Here is a 21,705-nt window from a genome sequence, read left to right as displayed (position 1 = left end):
CATTGAGATTTTTCGGTACATGGCGCGTTTATGTTAAATCATTGTCGAATAATCTACTCGAGAGAAATTGCTGTGGATTTAAAAACGCTTTTCTGTTTTTACATTCGTTCTCAGACTCGTTATGTTTACTTTAGTGAACTCGTAGTAGCTATACGATACTTCATGACTGCACGAGCTGCCTACCCTGTCAATCATATTGGACGGCATCAGCACAGTCTATCGGACGTAAAAGTGTTATGAGAACCACGGATTTAGGCGTTTGCTCGAAGTTCTCCATGAGGTCCCAGTGATGATTAAAAGATTGACAAAGTAGGAAGCCAGCGATGGCATGATACGGTTGATTCGAGATTCTTTCGGCCATTACCATGAACCTGAGAAAGGAAAAAAATAATGTGAAACATTATCGAAATGTGGAATTTTTGCCATACGATTCAAACCACTTGAGGTTTGCGCAATCCCAAATACAAAATAACAACGATGTAAAACACTGTGTAGTTTTCAAACCCAAAAATTGATTATAACTTCGATTTGTATGTTCCCATTTTAGGGACGTAATAGATTACGACTGTTATTAAATCTAGGACTTCGGCTGGATTGGCTGTCCACCTGTCATATCGTCCGTGAACGCGCATGGCTTTTTCAACAGATCTGTCGTACGGGTGACACCCACTATGACTTTTGGATAATTTTGTTTTTCTATCTAGACAAACTGCGTTGACACGTAACGTGACGTTTGAAGACAACGACTGAAAAACGAGCGGTCCACAGAGATCTGCTTGACGGTTATTTAACTTTACGTGACATGTATATTCAGATGATACGTTATGATAGTTCGCAATAGACCATGACGTTACATGTATTGGCCATGCCGCTACGCTATTGCGGTGTAAAGATAGTGCAATATTTGCTCTTCATCCATGTTGGCCATTATGTTTGTTATTCGAGCATCGATCATACGGAAGTCTACCCGTTATGAGACTCGATTAGCTACCGTGACGGGCCCAACATTATAAGCGAGCAATCAACCACACTGACTCAATCACCCCCCACGTAATTGACGGTCAAGGAAAAACGGCATCAAATATTACGTATTTACAGTGAGATATGGCTCGCTTTTCACGTTCACAACGTCCTTGTTAGCTGCCGATGCCGAAATCATATAGTAAAAATCAATCAGGTACTCATATAGCGAGTCTCGCTTATTAGTGGATGGATATACATATAGCAGTAACGACTTCGGAGTTGTCAAGCTTGCATGGAAACCTGTATGATCACTATCGCTCCGGAGGCTGGACTAAGACAATAGTAAATATGGCGCAAAATCAACTTGATAAGTTACTTAACATTGCTTAACAATGTGCATTAGAAAGGCAAGTTAATTGATTTCAGGTGCCATTGGAATAAGCGAAAATAACACTGCTACCTTTAAAGTGGGTCCGATGCATAAACAATTGCCCGCCAAAAATTATAAGGTCGTAATGGTTCTTATCTGATTCAATTAGCAAACTACAAAGCAAAGTACGTATCAGTCGTCATCTCCGCGTACTTCAGCCTATCTTTGAGTTCATGCGGGCATCGATTCTAGGCCACCTATATGAACTCATTGACATAATGTACGTAACGGCATGCTAGGTACGTTGGCATCAAACGATTCTGAAACGTCGCACACCGCCGGCGTCAAATGTGTGACGCTCACAGCCTTTAGTAACCATAGTAGCCTATAAGTGACTACATATCTAAAATGCACCCTATATACACCCGTTAGTAAATAGTAGCGGACACGCTGTGACCTTTGCTGACATAAGATCCGTGACACCAGCACACAAAGAGGGTTAAGAGGTACACTTGACTGGGTTTGATGTTGATGTGCCAAAAGGTATCGTTCTGCCGGCAGGGTGATCAAGGCCTAATTTTCCACTGTACTTAATTTTAAGTGAAAACGCATTTAGAGATAATAACATATGCCACACATGATATAAAAATTTTGGACATGATTTTACTGCACTTTAGCTCTTTAAAAAATGAAACAGTTTTGTGAAAAAGGCCCATAATATTTTTCCTGGTTTTTAATTTCATATTTATTTTTTCTAAAGGCTTTTGATGCCTTGAAAAATGCAATAGCACGTCTCGGAGGCTCACAACACGAGCTCTTCAAAGGCTGGCCAAAACGGCAAGCGTAAACAGGCGTAAGCAAAAGACCTTCAATCTAACGAAATTGATGTTTTTACCACGGCTCAATTTCACCAGCAGTTGTGCCACGAACAAAAGAAATCAACTCTAATTATTCAGTAAAGTTGTTTTTTTTTAAACTATAATTTAGTTCCTATTTAAAAGTTTATTTTAGCCAAGGTGGACTTAGGTCGATTGTGAGCAAGAACTTATGCCTTACCATAAACTTTGATGACAATCACATGACGGTCAGACCTCGTTCTTCCGATGTTTGTTAATGAGTATTGTATAGTATATAAGTGTTTTAACTGGCATCCAGACTTGAAAAAAAATTGTCCTCTAACAGGGGGTATATTTTGAACCTCTTGAGTGTTCTCTCTAAAGCGTTCATAATAAACACTCTAATCGTATAGGTGTTTTCTTAAATTTAAAGAAAATATTGACCTTTTTGTGACCAAATGATTGGCCATGAAGAGCTTAGAGTTCGGCCTACAATTTAAAATAATATTTAAAGCAAACATGGGATAGACGTACTGCATGGATGTCCAAAGGTAATGAAATAACCCCGATAAATTGAGACAAGATACAAGTTTCGTTGCTGATACAAATGTCGTTGATCTGCCACGTGGAGCTTCCCTGTAAGAGACGGCTGATGACTGATGATTGTTAACTACTTACCCGCCATAAATGCAATTGCCATTATCGGTTTGCGTTGAGCCGAAGCCATTAGCTCAGGGTGTTGACGCCGTTCGGATAAAATCGACCGGCACAATTTCAAATAGGCCATATATCATTCATATTGTCCTTGAACGTAGATCTAATAGAAAACAACTATATAACATATGTTGTTGCATTGTTGGCGCAGGCAAAATGGCTTTTTCAATTGTTATAGACTTAGAAGAAGCCACTGCTCGTACTTGTTAATTCTCTTAGCTTTATTAAATCATCTTCTATCTAATAAAACGTTTTGATACGTGCGTAAGAGCAGTCACAAAATATAGTCGTTTATTTATTAAACACGTCCTATGGATGTGATGTTAAGTTGACCTCCAGTGATTATTCTGTGTGGGCAGTCGTCCTCTGGGTATCTATTCGAATATTGGTCTGCTGAATGTGTTTGAGGCACTATGGGCCAGGTTGACCATTGTCCAAGCGATTTACTACCTGGCAATTTTATTATTTACTGTTAAGGTAAAGCTTTCGACGACCACGGCATTCTTTTGCAACCTCTAATGATTCAGGAATCTTCGGTAGCTTGGTGTCTAATAAAATCAGTGTGAGAACGCCTTTTTCTGACCCTCAAAATGTAATAAGCATAGAAATGCACAAATTTAAGCCAAGTTAACAACTGGTCCTGATCATTATCTGTTCAACTATTGAATTCATTATCTTCACGGTCACGCAAGACACAGCATGGGCTCGTGCCTAAATCTATTCTCGTCTTGTTGTCATGATTTTTTTTTTGTTAAATGAGCGCAAAGATTTTCTGGTCATCATGGGTTGCCTGCCGGATTTTATCCTCTTCGAATGATTATTAGGATAATCATCGTCAGTGCGGGCTTCGGGTGATTAAATACACCTTTAATTAAATAAAGATTAAAAACAAGAGATCTTTTGAATACATTGGCACAAGTGCGTGTTCCTTATAAATTCATGAAGTATAGGTAAAGATTTAGTATAACTACAGATAGAAAATTAAGTTTTGCAGACGAACCTGACCGAGAGTGGTTTGCTCAGGTCTACGTGATCGAATTAGCTAAAATAGGCACAATAGATGCCACGGAAAAGTTCCCTTGTGTGTGAACCTGGACAGAAAAAGGAATAAAAAGAGTGCAGATCCTAAACTCAGAGAGTCATTTAGCCTCAGAGACTTCGTCGGATACAGAAAAAAAGTCTTCCATTTAAATCCCACTATAGTATATGAAACACGGTCAAGTGAGCAACTCGGAATTGAAGATGGCTTTCTACTGTGCCCTGATATAGGCCGCTCTGACATAGATATCTATATACTTTATTACTAACATATATGCAAGAATAAGACTTTGTGCTAATATATGCTTTACGGGATTAGTGTGAACGAGAAATTACTGTGTTGTTCTTTCTAAGATGAAGGAAATTTTTAAGGTTTTTTTTTTTGACGCATTAACACATAGAAAAGAGAAAAGATTTAGCAAACGTTACGACTGAATTGTTTCGATTATAAAATTATTAGTGTTATGCAGCTTTGGCAATGGTTACGTTTATTATTAATTCTGCGAGTTCTCGTACACGGTCTTCGACCTCAACGCTAATGTTGACAAAAGAATCCAAAATATCAATTTTTCATTTCGCAATTAGTGATCTTGTATTGAAATTGGGCCTCGATAGACCACTTTTGGTTACATAAAGTAATGGCCGTTACCGTTGCGAAATAGTGGCGTGCAATACACGTCAGCTACGTGGGTACTTTAGGTTTAGGTTTGATAGCTACTTAACGCACATTTGTTGATTCTACTCCAATAGGTTATTATAGAACAATTCAGGCTCTTTTTTTTTTTCAATTTTCTTACTAAAATCTTAGATTATCATATTTCGGATTGTTCATTTTCGAATGCGTTGAGTGGAATTTTAATTTTATCGAAACTTAAATATTTTTTATGAAACGAGCCTAGGTCTGAAAACCTAATCTAACCTAACCTAACCTAAAAAATATTTCAGCTAATCTGGCTAGTGTATATTATAGCTAAATTGTTGCGAGTAGAGTACCAGACCCGCAGTCGTGAGGTATGGGTTTCGGTCCCTCAACGATTTTTTGTAAATGTGTTGGCCCCTAATATTAGCGTATTGCAAGGTTACGCTTTCGTTTACCTAAAACACTTTTTTCCCATTATAATAAGATCGAAATTGGTTGAAAAGTTTCGACAGGTACATAAAAAGTAGCATAGAACTTCTTTGAAAAATCCTCGAACATCCCTAGGAAAATCATATTAGAAGATTGGTTCTTTGTTCATTAGGCGTCTTGACTAATATATGTCAGGCAATACTGGTACTTAATAAAGTTCTTTTTATTATGTACTGTTATTATAGTAGCTGCAGAATTTGTGTATATGTTTGTATTTGTAAAGATACCCACCACTGATACCCGAATATAAGGGAAACTATGTCTCCTGCTATATAAAAGATTGACAGCAGGACGGAAACCGGGTTAACGCTCTGCGTAAACCAAGGCGGGAGCCAGAACACGAGCAGGTAGAAGCTCTGTAGCGATGAAGAATTGTGTACCTTTTTATAGGCCCATTTGCCTAATCGAAATACCCTGAAAAAACCTTTCTTATTTAGATGTTAGAGGAGTCAGTTATAATATATAAGAACTCCGCGACAGCTATTGAATAGACAAAACTCCCGAATATTAAATAGAAATACTAATGAAAATAGAATATTTTATTTTGAAGTGGGCCTATTCATGCTGTTCTATATGTCTCGCGCCTAAAACATCGTCAGACATTCTAAAAAACCGTTCGCTGAAATTCAGGCTTTTTACTAACCCTTGTTGAGTTTTGTGATAGACTAACTTTGAAGTGTTACCAAAGAGATGAACATTAATCCCCAGAAGTATCCTCAGCTAATTGATTATAACTATACAAAGATTTCTAAGCAACAAGATGTCTTTTTTTCTTGTTTTTTTTGGTGACATCGAATGATGGAGGCTCACAATTTGGTAAATCTGCCAAACAATTCAAACAGATTCGCGGTCCTCCAGTCGCTTACGAAATGTTTTGCGCGCAAAATGTCCCAATGAATACTATAGGTCTAGGCATAATAACTATATGAAGGGCTTTTAGAACGCGACGCAACTGTTATGTAACTGTCTGTATATATATATATATATATATATATATATACATATATACAGTTTGACGAAGTGTTGCTGATCAACCTGAATTTTAGGTAACTCTGTTTCGATGTATACAGCGAGAGAGGATCGACTGACCTAGCTGTAAGAAACCATTTTATGATATCAACCGTGCAATTCTTGATTAATAAAGACACGTTTTTAGAATATCCTATATATAATAGTTAAAAAAGAAAAAGCAATATTTATAATATCTGGACGGCGCAAGGTCTATTATAGATAACGGCAGCTTAGACGCAAGCCTATATACCTTCTATATCTAGGTATTTCAAGGTTTTTTTTTCGTATGCGGTCATTATCGAATTAAACGCTCTCTCGGGGTCACATACTATACAAACTTATCCACTTATAATCAGTATTTAACTCTTCATGAATGAAGGTAATTGGGTATTAACAACGTAACTGCGTAATGTAGAGTGTATGCCAATGTAGCCCGCAGTACGTTCAGGCCAGATCATGAATAAGAAGAACAACATCGAAGACATGTACAATATCCATACTATATCTTCAATTGACGTTCACTTCTTTCCGTCAAATGACGGCCTTCTTGCTTGTTGCACTAACAAATCCTCACACGCGGCATGGAATTTTACACGCGTTTAAACTGATTTGAACAATGAATTCTTCTAGCTTGCCTCCCACACTTGAAAACTTACCCTGCCCGCAGGGTACACTCATGTCGCGCATATCGTCCAAAAGCAAACTTGAAAAGGCTGCCACACGCATGGGCCAACGTTTAGCAAGATTCAACGTCACACCGTCCGGCACGCTGACGGTTACCGCGATGATTTTGTCCTACCTGATAGTTATCTCGGAAAGCGATACCCCACACAGTACACCACCCCACCTCTCAGGCTATCTCATAGCCGATATCCCACATCTTGTTCTGGCCCAGGAGATCTTCGACGCTTTGGCCTGATAGCCAGTAATCAAATATTGACTGAGGATAAGCATTATCGTCAGTTTTTTTTACATTGAGGTTTTTGCCATGATACTTAGGTAGGTCATAAATGTTTGCTAACAATAGAGAACGAACACACGAGTTCCCGTTGCCTCTTCTTACCGATCAAAATACTGTGCTATTGCATTATTTACGAATTGTGCTTCATAGCATGGCAAATCCGCAAAGCAATAAGGGTTGGCTAGCGCGTTCGTAACATTGGGTTGAACTGGATTAGCATTGAAATACATACTCCTAATAACCTATAGGCACTTCAAATCGAGATTGTCCCGACGGCACGAAGCAGAGCGGGAGAAAAAAGCTTCGGTATCAAAAAGTTACCGAACAACCGCAACAGCACTGAAGTTCTCAGTTCGGATCGAAAAGGTACCCCGGTTGAGAACTTCCTGATAATCTGTAGACACCGTTACGACACAGAAAGGTACCATTTTCCTCAACGGCAGCCGGTATCAGACATTCAGGTAAATAAAGCGCTTCAGTTTCTTGTAACGCCCGCTATGCACGCACGCTAGCCGAACGAATGACGCAGGCGGAAAACAGCGTTTTATAATAGATAATATGCCTTGTTAAGAAGCAACTCTTAATATAATTATCACGCTGACAACATGCACAAGTGACTCGCGTAAGAATTTATATCGTACAACACGAATAACTGTGCGAAAATCTCAATTATATCCTTAAGATAAATCAAAATGTGTGAATCGTATAATGTGGGAAGACGAGCTTGTCACGTAAATGGCGATTTTATAGTGGCATTTTTCTGATAAGTTCGACGAGGTTAGCGTCATCATCAGGCGCTTTGTATATTGTAGATACAGTTAGGGTAGGAAGCTGCTGAAAGGTGCCGGCTGCTGCAGATCTAAGGATTAAAAGTTGCCAAAAAAGCAAATTGGATATGTCTGTAAGGTATCTTAGTTGTAAAGTAAACTGAGATATTGCGTTGGATACGTATTTTCACTAGAACCAAGTGTGAACATTTCTCTAACCGGCGTATTCGTTCACTGATATATTGTGTTTTATCTCATCTTATAAATTGACACTTAGCAGTATTCGTTTAACGGACATTATGTTGTTTATATGCCGATAAACGTCTTCCAGAGAGCTAGGTTTCGTCAAAATATGTACACACACCAAAACCCCTTCTGTTATCAAGCTACTTGCTATATATATATGATAGACCATACATATATAGCAAGCGTTACCTTCAACAAAGCTACTATATTGCATACAAATACCAATAACAGAACCTGACCTTCCTTCCTTTCCTTGTTTTGTAAATGAAAACGTTTCAAATACTTTCTCATCGAATAATTTCGAAATGGATGTGGTAGGCTGCTTGTCTGCTTCGTCAATAGCATCAACCTATCGTCATCATCATCTTGCAGATAGCTATAGAAGTTTCTTTCGTACAAAGATGAAAAGTTGCCTAACTTCGTTTATTCAGAACACATATAACATAGGCCATAATAGGGAAACCTGAAGGTAGTTTAGATAGGCTAGAGTGGATTTGTGCTGCCGATAAGGCTACTTACTGCCTGAGAACCGTTAGATGTCTTACGGATCTGCATCACCACGTCGCGAATAGGGTTAACGTCGAGGTAATTTCTCTGCAGTGTTCGAGATGCAGTCAACGCTGGAGAGACTGTCACAGCATGCAGCTTTTTCAGCGAAATCTGCAAATAAACTGGAACGCACATTAACAGACAAGATACACAAACAACGCTTTGTACAGACACACGACAGCTTCTGGCAAGGTCGAACCTGCCCGTACAAAGATGAAATTATTATAATCATATTTGTAAACGTTTAGTTTAAAAAAAGGCAAAACTTTCTTCGTCCATTTTGTTAATAGCGGACCAGTGTACGGCGATAACGTTAACTTTTCACTTCAACAGGTGTCTTCATTGAATCGGCAGATTAATATATGAATTTGCAAAAGGTAGACATTGTAGAAAATGAACGCATTTCAAAGGTCCTACGGAACTTGCGAAACGTAACACTTGATTTGTTTAAAGGGGAGGAAGGTTAATTGTAAAACATCTGTAGAACGTGAAAGACTGGACATGTGCTGTTTTATATAAACATCTATTGTTTGGTGATGTCGTATATATATTTGTATGTTACCTGAACTTAGCAACCCATCGTTATCACTAGTGAAAGAATTATGCTCGAATTTAAAATTTTTAAATGCTAATCAATCTACACAGAGTAATAAATCGACGTAAAGAATTGTGAGAAAAAAAGAGATTGCCCCTGAGGGCTTGGCAACGCATTTAATAAACAACAGTAGACACTTCATTGCAAGCGGAGAACTACGAAGCAGTTGTTATATAAAATAAATCGCTGCTCATTTCCTTCGCGGTCTTTTTTTTTATGTATATAAACTTTCATGAATTGTCGTAGTGGGCATGCGTTTGCCCGCTTTCCTGGTGCCACAAGAAGGCCAATTCTTTTTAAACCAAAATAAAAAAAATTAGCCTTGACAAAGAAGAGCGCCTCGCTTTCGAAATTTGAACAAAGTTTAGCAATTGCCCCGTTATTCGCGCTGGGCGAAGCGCAAACGAGATTCACAGTTTGCTTTTTTACCGATATCGACGGCCTACGTTATTGCCAGTTTTTATGCAGCTTCTAAAAATCGGAGTAATATTTCTATGAGACAAATCTTGAAATCCTTAGGGCTTAGATTTGACGGGCTTAAAAAACCATTTTGAATACAGCCGAGTTTTATACGAAACTTAACGATCGTTTTGAACGGGGGAATGCCAGTTACCAATCGGCTCCTTCGCATAAATTGCAACGGTTAATCTGTTTAAAAATAATTGCGTTTTTTTGCAGTTTCCATCCTTTTTGCCTTCCTAAGCGTTTGTCTTCCCACGATCGTTGAACCGCTGTCTGCTCAAAGTTTAATCTCGCTGGACCCCTTTGTAGATAAATAGTTTTTGAAGATGACTAGTGAATGGCCAGGTCTTGAGTTGATACTTCAACTGCGGTAAGTGGTAGTTAAATATAATGACTATATATACACATATGTAGTATTACTACCTTCTACCAGTGAACTGCGGTATAATCTGCTTCCTGCAGCCGTCATATATAGATCTGCGCCGCATTTACCTATTATAACCTGCCCAATTAAAATACGACTAGCGCTCGTGTATCTTTACATTCGACCGCGCTACCGGAGTATGTATTCAACATATCGCCGAATATCCTTGCCGTTCACAGTCAGTTGCCGGCAGGGGGCCTGGCTGTACAGAGTCACTCGGTTCATGATAGGGAATGGCCCATGATACTTCAGCTCTAAGTCCTTAGAGGATTCTGGTATTAGCCGTTCGGTATTTACCGTCACGTTTGTGCCGTCCTTGAACTCCCGCGGGGCAGACGTGTCTTCCTCAAACAGCGCGTTCATATGCCGTCACCGATTCCAAAGCCGCCGGTGCGTGTCCCGGCGCAGATCCGTAATATTCTGCCTTTCGGCGTTCCCACCACCAGAAAGCTCTCTAGGCAGTACTAAATTAATTTTAGACTAATTAGAATGACATCCTCACCAGATTTTCCTTCGTCAATGTATTGCGCGAAGCTGCTACAAGTGAATCCGGCGGACATTGAAATTGGATAATTTTAGAACTAAACGGCGTACAGAAATGTATCAAAGGCTGATGAAAACGTTAGGTGAATGGACCTTAAGAGAAAGCACCGTAAACGTAAAGAAAAAACGGGGATTGGGGTGTTGGAGATCAGCGAGTCGGTAACCAGATGTCAAAACCCCAACGACAATCGAGAGGATTTTTGACGAAAGCAAAGCTTTTAAAATCTAGTGATTCTGTCGGCCAAAGCTAACATCTCATATGTAACGTGTTACAGAAGAATAACTTAAATCTTTCAATTGCAGAAACCAAGTAAAGAATATGTCGCCCGTGAATCGATTCCAGGCTGGTTAAGAGTGCAGGTTATGTATTCCAATGCAACATGCGGACCTTTAATTAATAAAAAAGCAGCATGGAACATATGGCTGCTGCAGACCAAGAATGCATCTTTATCGTCAGACGGAGAGCGATCAGGCGAGAGAATGGCGCAAAAAAGATCGATTTTGGTGGCAGCGGATGACTGTACTTGCAGTGGATATTCGGTACTTTTTTTTTTTTTTACTGTAAATTTTACTATAAAACATTTTACTATAAAACATTCGCTGACAGTGCATACAGCTGGCCATTTCGAAATACCCATATCCCATTGGCAAGGCAACAAAAAGCGTACAGCCTGGTTACCTGGCGACAATGTTGGACCGTGTCCCAAATATTTAATGAATTGAGTAATGAAATATTCAACGTTAGCTTTAACTCACTTATTGTCCCGATCTAAGTTCGTGTAGCTACGAGGTTGTCCTTTTGAGGATTTATTTTGAGAAATCATAGGCAAAGAGATCACATATAGGAAAGCGAACGGAAGGTACCTAACTGTCTAGAAAAACGCATGGACAAAATGTGGTAGTAATAAAAAAGAGTACCTCTAACGTATAAATAATTTCAAACTCAGCCGGATTCGTCTAAGACAGCTATATATATATATATATTTGTGTGTATGTGTTTGTGTGTGTCTTGTGCAAGTGGACTGACTTTGTTTTGGCAATGTCTAGTAGGTACGCACGCCCTTCGAACCCTCGTTCTGCGCTTATATAGCCATAAAAAAAAAACGTATATATTCAGAATTTCACATTTTGTTTGTACCATTATGATATATGTGCATTCGTTTTTTAGCGACAACAAAGCTAAATTTCTCCTAATGGCTTATTTTTCCTAAGGCTTTGCCTATATGTACATACATATATAATGGCCAACCCTATAGTAGCAGCTAAAGTATGTGGATGTAACAACCTTGCCTTCGTTATTTTTGCAAATAGGCCAATCGATCAATAGAAGAAAATTGCTTCGCAAGTCATAGGAAAAGGCCTATAGGCGGTTCAGTTTTACGATTTCTATTATAGCAGTCTTTGCGAAAGTTTATCGCGCATTGTTGTATTGGTGTCAAACACTGATATCGAAAAGTAGCGGACAACTTTGCGGTGCTTCGAAAACGACGACAGGTCAAATCATTAGGCTGTCGACAGGGGCTTAATCGTTAGTCAGGTGGTGACATTGAAACGTCCTATTAGTGAATATAACTTTAAGCGGTAGTAGCATTAATTAGATTTGTAAATATAGATAAATAGAACTAAAATGAGTTGATTAATTTTAAGTGAATTAAAGAAAATTTATCTAGAATTGCCCTTAATATAATTTTTGCGCCGCAGATAACGTTGAGTTCCGAGTTTCATACCGTCTGATAGCGAAACAAAATGAAAATAGTCACTTTTGATGCCCTTTAAAGCCAACCACATTTTGTTACAATATTCTTTATATATATATTTACTGGTACGAGCTCTGTAGACAAAGTTTTAATATATGATACGTATTTTAATCAGTTTGCACAACTAAACAGCAGATACTTTCCTCTTGAAGCTTTCGTTTCCGTCAGGAACAATTAATCATGGTGTCAATAGAAGAGTACATACTGGAACCTGAAAAATCAGAATTTTAAAATCTTTTTGCCCTTTAACGATGCCTAAAGGCTTAAACGTTGGACGTGAAAAACGAAAAACAGTTCAGGTGCAAACGCTTTGAAAATTCACGAATTACTAATAGTCTCTGGGGGCAAAGTCAGCAATATGTATATATATATATTGGATGCACCAAAGAGTTCTATTTGAGCTGTACGGTAGTGCCTCGGATCACTTTCTCGGAGTGTCCTCGAAGGCTGCCCCACTGAAGCAGAACGTCTCTCCATGTCTGGCGGAAGCTGGATTGAACAGTTCCACTGCAATAAAGCTACCTAATGAAAGCTGGCTTTTTTTTTTTTTTTTTTTTGAGCGAACGATGGATTTGTACACTTCCCTCATCAACTGCGTGACTCCCTAGCGTGGAATCTGAAATAGCTGACTTTTAGTTATAGCGGCGGAGCCGATCAAAAAATCTTGTCGCACCATTAATTCTGCTACGTTGTTTTCTTCCAAGAAAGGTCGAGCGTCGACCAAAACGTCATTATGAGCGAAGTTCTCTGTATGCAGGTACTGCTCTGTAAATCAATATAGCTAACTGTATGTAACTGACTATAAAAATGTCAAGAGAAATGCTCTTAGGAATGACTCCGAGGGGGGATCCGGAAATGGAGATGGCACGAAGATTTGCTTATGAGAGGGGTCTATTTTCGATAAGAAGACAATTGGTTAGTCAACGAATGAGCTCATACTTAATTTAATGCTAATTTTAAATACCTAAAATGAATCAAGGTGCACGAGTGATGACGAAATGCGGAAAGATAAAAACATAGCATAGGTATCTAGATTTATAGATGTTCTACATGGTAGAAACTGATCTATTCTTCAACAACACTTTATTAATTGAATAAAGTATAAAAGGAGTTTCAACTTCATTCAACATCAAAAAGTTACGATTCTTTGACAAGTACTATTACTGAATAGGCCGTCAATTGTTTGTTTCGCTGCCCATCGTATTATCATTGCTTAAATCACGTGAATGTTTTACATATCGGCCTTATTTGCAGAGCGCCATTTCTACTGGTAACGCAATGGGTCTTTGTTTTTTTCGTTTTGTGCCTTCGCTTTTGAAGCATTCCCATGTTCGGCCAAATTTAATTAAACCTTTTGTCATTACTTTTCGTACGAAACAGAGATATTTAAATAAGCCAATGAATAAGGTACTTTGGATCAATCGAAACAATTCAAGATCTGATCAATCTGTTCTCGACTTTAAGTAACGTATATACGATTGATTACGTCCGGATATGGTCAATGAATCATCCGGTACGATCACAACGTCGCAACGCGAACGAGTCGTAAAGTGTTTTCAATGTGGTTCAGGGAAGAGCGTCGTACATGATACGTCTGCAATGTTTTGTACTACTGCAAACCAAATTAGAATATTATGTTTATTTGGACTAGACTCTGTTACGGGAGACATCTTACTTAAGGCAGATTGATTGAAGCGAGAACTGAGTCGAATGAAGGTACATTGATGTTTCTAATCAGGTAGCAGCGTCCCAAAAGTTCATAAACACTGCACAAAGGTGATAAGTTGTCAACAATGATGAAAAAGGGGGCAAACGTGAACCTATCTAGGCTATATGTTACATGGGGCCAATCTCAATGCAATGGCTGTTTGAGATTGAGTCGAACACAGAATAGAATCGATCTTGGCATAGACCAGAGCGAAGGAGAGCAAGTTTTGACATACACACGTGAAAATAGCTCGTTCAAATTATGCCTAGGATGTGTAGGAGTTTTGAATAATGGCCCAGCATGTTTGCAACGATTCATTGTATATTGAAAAGACGCACTTTTTTCTTGCAGTGTCAATACTATTAGCGCTGAAATAGGCTTAATAGAATACTAGAGATGTTTTTTAGCAAAAAACTTACGACAAAGCATTCTTATTATTAAATTCATGCATGTTTAATTTAACTTCACCTCGAGGATGCTCGCGCAATTTTATATAGGAATCTACAAACAAAGATACTCATCTTTGTCGTTCGTTTTAAGGGGACCTTGAATAATTGAAATCTGGCTTTTTATCACGGGCATTAGATCTATCAGAGTTAAATTAGGCAAGAATTGAATAAGAGCTCCAATGGAAAACAACGGACGATCAGTTTTTCTCTACGCTACACAGCCATCGAAGTTTCATTAAAAAACTAGCCAGAGTCGAATCTATAATTAGGCGAGATCTTCTTTAACCTGCGATCCGTCACTTCGTTCATCTTTGTACTTACTACGTTTGATTGTACTTCTATTAGCACGCTCTTTGGATTACTTAACAGTCAACATACTCACAAAGCTTTAAGTTGCTTGGGGTGGCTTACACTTATCCTCCGAATTCACGTACAACTTCCCTCGACCATTTACGATAAACGGTAAACCCACTTTCTCGTATATGAGACACGTATACCCGTATTGGGCTAGATACTATACGCTCCATTTTTCTCATATTTTTTTAGTTTTTCTGGTATCTATCTTAGCTTTGACAAAGCTTCTTGATGATCGACTTGGAACGAATAACGTCGAGCGATCCTAATCTCCATAAACTCTTCGCTATCAGCCGTTCAAAACATTATTCTGCTGGCTTTTGTTCCCGTTCCATGTAGAAGAAAAACTTCTCTGAGCTCGCGCATTGTATCAGGCCTCTTCATCCGTCAGCTACGTTTGCGCCTAAGCTGGGATTAATCTGATGCCTAGCGCCTGGCCATGTATATGGTATATCCATAGCAGGTTACTATATTCATGCCCTAACCAGGCCAAAGAGAGACTGCACGCGGAGGACGCCAACAGGATCATTTGTTTGCGAATGAATATTCATAAAAACAAGTAGAAAATGAAAATGTTGGGAGTATCGCATTTACTCGAATACCAATCGAGCACAGACTACTAGCGGCAATAGGACACGATGCGCTGTTAACAGAATTTGATCAAGTTTCTAATGTGGCGAACATTTCAGTCGGTGTATGGACGTCTGGCAGTAATCAGGACTGCGTTACTATTAGAAGTGATGAGTCAATAAAGCACTACTCGATACGCAGCTAGATACTTCTAGCTTTACAGTCGTCACTGCCCCTTGCCACAAATGGATGGCTGCCTGTAAGAAACGAGCCGTGTGTCTATCGCCACATTCAGGCCTAGACCATTACGTGTCCTTAAAAGTGGCAATTAACCATGCGATCCACTAAGCTATCACGGGTACCTATACGTTTAGGTAGACGCGTTGCTGTCAGCTTGTTATAATACTGTAAAATTGTCTTTCACCTATGAAATTGATCTTTGTTATTATTGGTTTTAGCGGCGTTACAAAGGTTACATCTACGCATAGAATAACATCGGACCTAAACTACCCGATATCATCTCATGTCACCCATAAATACGAAATTAAACCAGCGACTAGATAGTAAATGCGAAGCCTTTGTGACGTGCTGAGGGCTGCGTTGATCTAAGGGGGCATCCCTCAGTGGCGTATGGAAAGCATTGGAAGGTACAGAAACTCGAAAAATTAATAATTCCCTTACCATGAAATGTAACACTTGTTCGTGGCCTACCTTGGCAGGGCCGTCAGATAACAGGTCTCAAAGTAAGGCCATCTAGAATGTATCTGAAAACGCAGAAGTCTCGAAAATGGATCGAACTAGCGAAGAGAACGATATGATATACAGACCAGCCTCGCAATTTGGTTCTATTACTACGCATAAAATATATGGACAGGTAGAATGAGGAGCGATTTCGTCCACGCTATTTCTATGTAATGGGCTATTTTTAGCTGTCTATTTTAATCGGCCAGTTACTTTTGCCAGCCACGCTATTTATTGCCAGCTTTTCTAGATAAGACAATTTTCAAATATTTGTCAAAACAAACTGTAGAGAATAGAATCCCCCAATGTGTGAATGACTCAACCTTCGCAGGTACTCTGTCAACTTTAGCATGTGGATCAGTCTGATGAAGCTTTGTTTAATAACGAGCCTAAAATGCGCTAGCTCCTTACCTAGGCGCAAATGTCAACTTTTCATTTCATAGGACAGAGAACTGCAATGCTTTGGCTATACGAGCGATCTCTCGTTCTTGATGACACAACAAAGTATACACCTATTTTGGAGTTTATCGACAAACAAGTAACAAATCTAGTCAACTAACAAACGTGACGTGTGCTATTTTGCCAATATGACGTTTCGACGAAAGTTAGCATTTTCGTCTGCTTACTGCAAAAATCGTCAGGAAGCACAACCTCGATTCAGACCCTTCTTCTTTGCAGCCTCAGTCACTATCAACGAAGAAAAAAAAAGATTAAAAAAATGTCTGTAAATGCCCACGTTCTTGAGCAAAGAATACACTGTCCTTGGAATAGTACGCAGCGACTGGTCGTTATTGAACTGCAGACTTCTTCAATCGGGATTTTAGACTCGCTACAAATGAAATACGTAAGTACCTATTCCGGTACTGGCCTATTCCTATCCTGGCCTAGTATATTTTTTTGCGATTTTCAAGTATGGCCCATAATGGTCGTTGATAATTCATCACTACCACCTGCACTGTAATGAAGATCCTTCTTGTTCATAATGTAAAGCGAACCTACTTATTGCAACATAGAACTTAACAGAAGTGCTTTTGTCTGCGGATAAAAAAGAATAGTTTAATATCGTTCAATATACGTGTCCATAGTATTTAACCCGACTCTACGTAAACAACGTACGCCCGTCAATTGTTATGTCATCAAAGCCAGTTCGACGCTGGTTCTTTGATCTAACCAAAGTTTACGCGTTTTAGCACAAATAGATATGTAAGCACCTATAAAATCAGCCCTAAGAACAAATACGAATGGACATCATAAATTACTTCTATATAAATTATTAAATAATCAAAAAATGTATCATTAAGAGTTGAAATATACACCATTTTACTGGCAGCGTTTGTACATCTATTCTATGTAAGTAATTTTCAGCCCACCCAAGCAGAGACCAGCCCTGAGTGTCAAATGTAGTTCACAATGGTCGCTCGATATATATATATATATAGATATTGGAGAAGTTATAATATATCCGCACCTCAGCTGCGACCTTAGGACCACTGTAACTATTGTGTGGAAGCGGATACTTGCTGAATTATTTATCAAAGTATACGTAGATGGATGGTCTGTTAGTCTAATCTATTAGTAACTACCTAAAATAGAATCAAGTGACGTCTACATGACTCACTCTTCCCTAATGCTCATTAATCCCGTCTAAGATGTCGTGAAAGTTTGAGTTTGATAAGCTTCTACATGGTAATTTTGTTTCACACTGAATATCATGGTCGTCGCCAAGCCCAGGCGAGGAATAAGGGAATGCAAAGAATTGCCTTTCAAAGGATGTTACTAGAGCAGGCTCACTTGTACCTGCGAAAAACAACTCTGCAGATCCGGAGGTCTGCACGGAGCGACTCAACTACCTGAATTCCAAACCTGACGAACGCTACTGTTACGATCTGTCCGACAGAAGATGTCCTACTTTCCTAACTAGAATCTAGGACCGATCCTTCACAACAAGCTAACGCCAGACATAACGTAACATTGGGGTGCGAAAAATTAAACGATCTCAATTGATAACATATTGTAAAAGTTATCTTCTGAATGGTTCGTGCGATAATACTCTGCTAGGCAGAGGACACCCGAAAGCAGACTCTTTTTTTTTTGCACTGAACAATGAACGCTCAATGCTCAATTATTCACATTGGAATAGCATTATGTCGGTAACAGGGCTACTACGCAGAGACACGGGAACAAACCTGAGGTAGACAAAAGTTGTGCTCGAGGGCTAACTTTCAGCTTGCCAGTACCCTGAAAACAACTGTAAAATCCAAAATCCAGGAACTAGGTCGTTACTCTGACTGGGCAGCGATTAAGTCAATTGTCGTAATTTCACATATATATTGTGCTGGCAGCTAACAAACCTGATATCACTATTTCTATCGGCCGCAGTACCGATTTCAAGCATGACTCACGCTCGTGCGATGCTATTTCATGAACATTTAGTTAATGATTACGTGACCCCGACACATTTAACTACTTGGTTTCATGAATCATCGTTATCATGTTTTATTTATTGTGTAGTCTATTACCTAAAGCTCGGGATCTGAATAAGGCCTTTCAAGGCCAGACAGATCATTCGTCAGACTTCGGTGGGGCTCACGTCGATCATATTGAAGAGACAACTCGGTTCCTAGAATAAACCGACTTGGCAAACGTATTTTTATAGCGAGAAAAACCGCCTGTAGATGTTAACGATGCTCTTTTAGAGCGGCAGAGCGACCAACGATAGCTTGATTAAATTACGTTTGCCGTCAACCTCAAACGCCTTCTACTCGCCAGCGTATTCAGCCGGACTGGGCTATTTTGTTTTAAATAAACTGTGCCCCCCGAATCGTCCCTAGGTTTGCCTACATGATCACATAACGTAACTTGCCGATAACGTTTCTTTTAAATCTTTGGGAGTAACAAAAGCACATGTTATCGATTTCGCTTCCGCTTTGAAGTTATGCCAGTCAGTTCCAAGGCATTCATCATGCACTCTCAATATTTTAGAAGGCACATGTCTGCCCACTTTACGAGGTTGTTTTGTCGTTACTGTTTTTTATCGATCGTAGAGATGGTAATTTATCAAGCCATAAACACAAGCCGACAAGGTTAGTGCATAGCGTGCCGCCAACTATAGCGCATGTCGCGAACAAAAAGATAACCGTCGCTGCTCGAAATCGTACACCCAAAAGCCTTGGTCGCATGTCCCGGGCGACAGCGTCGTCTGTCAAACAATATGCTGTAGTTCTGGCTTGACAGGTCAACCAGGAAGTGCTGCAGAGAGAGTGGGAACAGAATGACCTGTGCCTGATAGTTGGTAGGTCTAATTGAAACTGAAATGGATTGGAGGGGACAGGCTGCGCTTCGTGCGCCTCGCGCAAGCTGAGCCCGGATCAATTGGAAACAGATTATCAATAATAATAAGCAAAGAAAACGTACATTAAGTACAATACACTAATGTGAAATGTAACCGTATTCGATTCATTAGCAGACGAACCACTGGAAAAGCTAACGTTCAGCCTCGTAGAAATACGAAGCTTCAATTGGCCTACTTTTCACTCTTCTCAATTCCAATACAGTCCGCAACTAGAAAATGATTTAATCAGTTAGCCCGAACAACCTATGCACTTATATTGGTTGGAACTGTTTCAAAACATGTCCTTATATCAGTCCGTTAATCTAGACAATCCAGTAATAGAATTTCTCACAATCTTCTAAATCCTACTACGCCCACTGATGGCACGTTTTTAAGCCTGCTCTCGGCGTTTGTGACCGCGGTTCGTTTGCACTTAATAGTATTTTAATGAATTACATTCCGATCGTCTAGGTACGATTCTTGGTCTATACCTAATGGAAATTTCACTCACTCAATGAGGGATACGAAGAGGTCGCAGAGCTGGAAGCCATTAGGAACTCCGAATGAAGGTCGTCCAGAGTAACTGCTTCTACGTCTGATAGCCAACGGAGACCAATTCAACCCACTTTATAGCTTATGATAGACTTGGAAAGTTTAGGAACGCGAACTCAAGTTAAATATTTTTCCCTTGCTTCCGTTGTGTATGTTGGAAATATTGAATGGCCCTGATGTTACAAGGTTAGCTATATCCTACGACGGTTGGAACGTTTTGTCATATAACATGTCTTGCTACAGCCTTGATCCTACTGTAGGGACTGATACGGTTGACAAACGACGCCCAGTATTCATGTACGTTTTTTTTTTTTCGTATTGTAAAATTAAAGTATGTAGTTCTGGAGAAAGATACTGACTACCTACATAAATTTTCAACGTCAACTCAGCGTTGGGTAATTTTCGTCTGACAAGCTGCGTAATACGATGATGTTGAAATTCGTTTACTTACTCCTTTTGGTTCAGTCGTCATAGAAACTCATTAAGTCAAATCGAGTTAAATACGGCTGAACAATAATAGATAATCCCAATTTATTTCTGCTTTTTCTTTAGTTGATTCAAAAAAAGGTACTGATTTTTTGCTTGCAGCTACCTTTCAATACTAAAGGATATTAAGTTTTGAAATCGAATGAATACGCAGTCTTCCGGTGCCTCGCGCTTAGAACACCTACGATTGTAGTTTTTTTTATTCGCGTAGGAGTGTTGGCTCTGAAATCAAATATACTTGATAGTACTAGCATTTTGGGGTTATTTTTACGGTTATATTATATGTATATACGTATTCCCTAGGTACAATTCTTACCAAATTAATTTCATCGAAGAAAAACCAAAAACGATGCAATTTACTAAACTGTAAATTTCACCACCGAACTTCGCCCCCGGGCTATAATGTCATTGGAATTAGATGAGCTTGCACCAGGCACGCCCGTCGTAGGCACTAGGGGCCAATAAATAACCTCGGGTGTCAAATGCAGACGTTAAGGATACTCGTTGTTGGTACTGTTTTGACACTACTAATAGTTACCGCTCTAGTAATCGTGAGTGGTTTATGTATACCGTTTTTAAATAGAAATGTTTGTTTCGGCACTTGAGAAGCATAAAGAAAAACATTTTCACTATTTCAATGACGTCTCGTATACATTGTACTGGATAAGGCGATCAAACGTCGTTTCAGTTGAACGCGTACGAATTGATAGATAGATAGATAGATAGAATGGATTCTACGACTGTGCAATAGATAAAGCAGTTTGGCGCCCTCTAAAGTCAGCTCTAAAAATCACGATAGCTAATGAGCCTTAAGACGTCAGGATGCGAACCGATAACTCATCATCTGGGAACGTGTCTATCTTGCTATAAACTGTCCCACTTACAGACAGTCAATGAGTTCTGGAAATGTGTGGATGCACAGTTGCCATAGGTAAGCCAAGCAGCGTAGATGTTCCGTCGCCCTTTACGCGACTCCAGATACTGATCGACGTATAATCTATCAGGTTGTATCGGAGAAGCATCGCGATGCGTTCTCAAGGTCGAACATATAATTAGTTAGAATGGGAAGGTCACTGAGAAGTTCAGTGCTTACAGTTTGCGATGACACGCATAATTATGCAGCTTACACTGCCTAAATACCCTAACAGA

At 39.3% G+C, this 21,705-nt stretch overlaps 1 long non-coding RNA gene across 8 annotated transcripts; it reads right to left on the bottom strand.

Moving 5' to 3' along the window:
* Positions 1–2: 2 nt before the first annotated feature.
* On the bottom strand, positions 3–20,102 carry LOC111264003 (uncharacterized). Of its 8 annotated transcripts, XR_015312496.1 has the most exons (5): positions 14,905–15,693; positions 10,363–12,576; positions 8,555–8,695; positions 3,884–3,974; positions 3,084–3,748 (listed from the first exon to the last, which is right to left on the bottom strand). It is a non-coding gene; the product is annotated as an uncharacterized LOC111264003 (long non-coding RNA). The 8 variants fall into 8 exon arrangements; XR_015312506.1 differs by lacking the exons at positions 3,084–3,748; positions 3,884–3,974 and adding an exon at positions 3–371 and having other exon boundaries at positions 8,555–8,706; positions 14,905–15,706; XR_015312493.1 differs by lacking the exons at positions 3,084–3,748; positions 3,884–3,974 and adding an exon at positions 3–371 and having other exon boundaries at positions 14,905–15,663.
* Positions 20,103–21,705: the final 1,603 nt, after the last annotated feature.

The sequence above is a fragment of the Varroa jacobsoni genome, unplaced genomic scaffold, assembly GCF_002532875.2.
Source record: "Varroa jacobsoni isolate VJ856 unplaced genomic scaffold, vjacob_1.0 scaffold_90, whole genome shotgun sequence".
Lineage (NCBI taxonomy): Eukaryota > Metazoa > Arthropoda > Arachnida > Mesostigmata > Varroidae > Varroa > Varroa jacobsoni.
The sequence above is the reverse complement of the archived record's forward strand: the minus strand, read 5'-3'. Positions and strand labels throughout refer to the sequence as shown.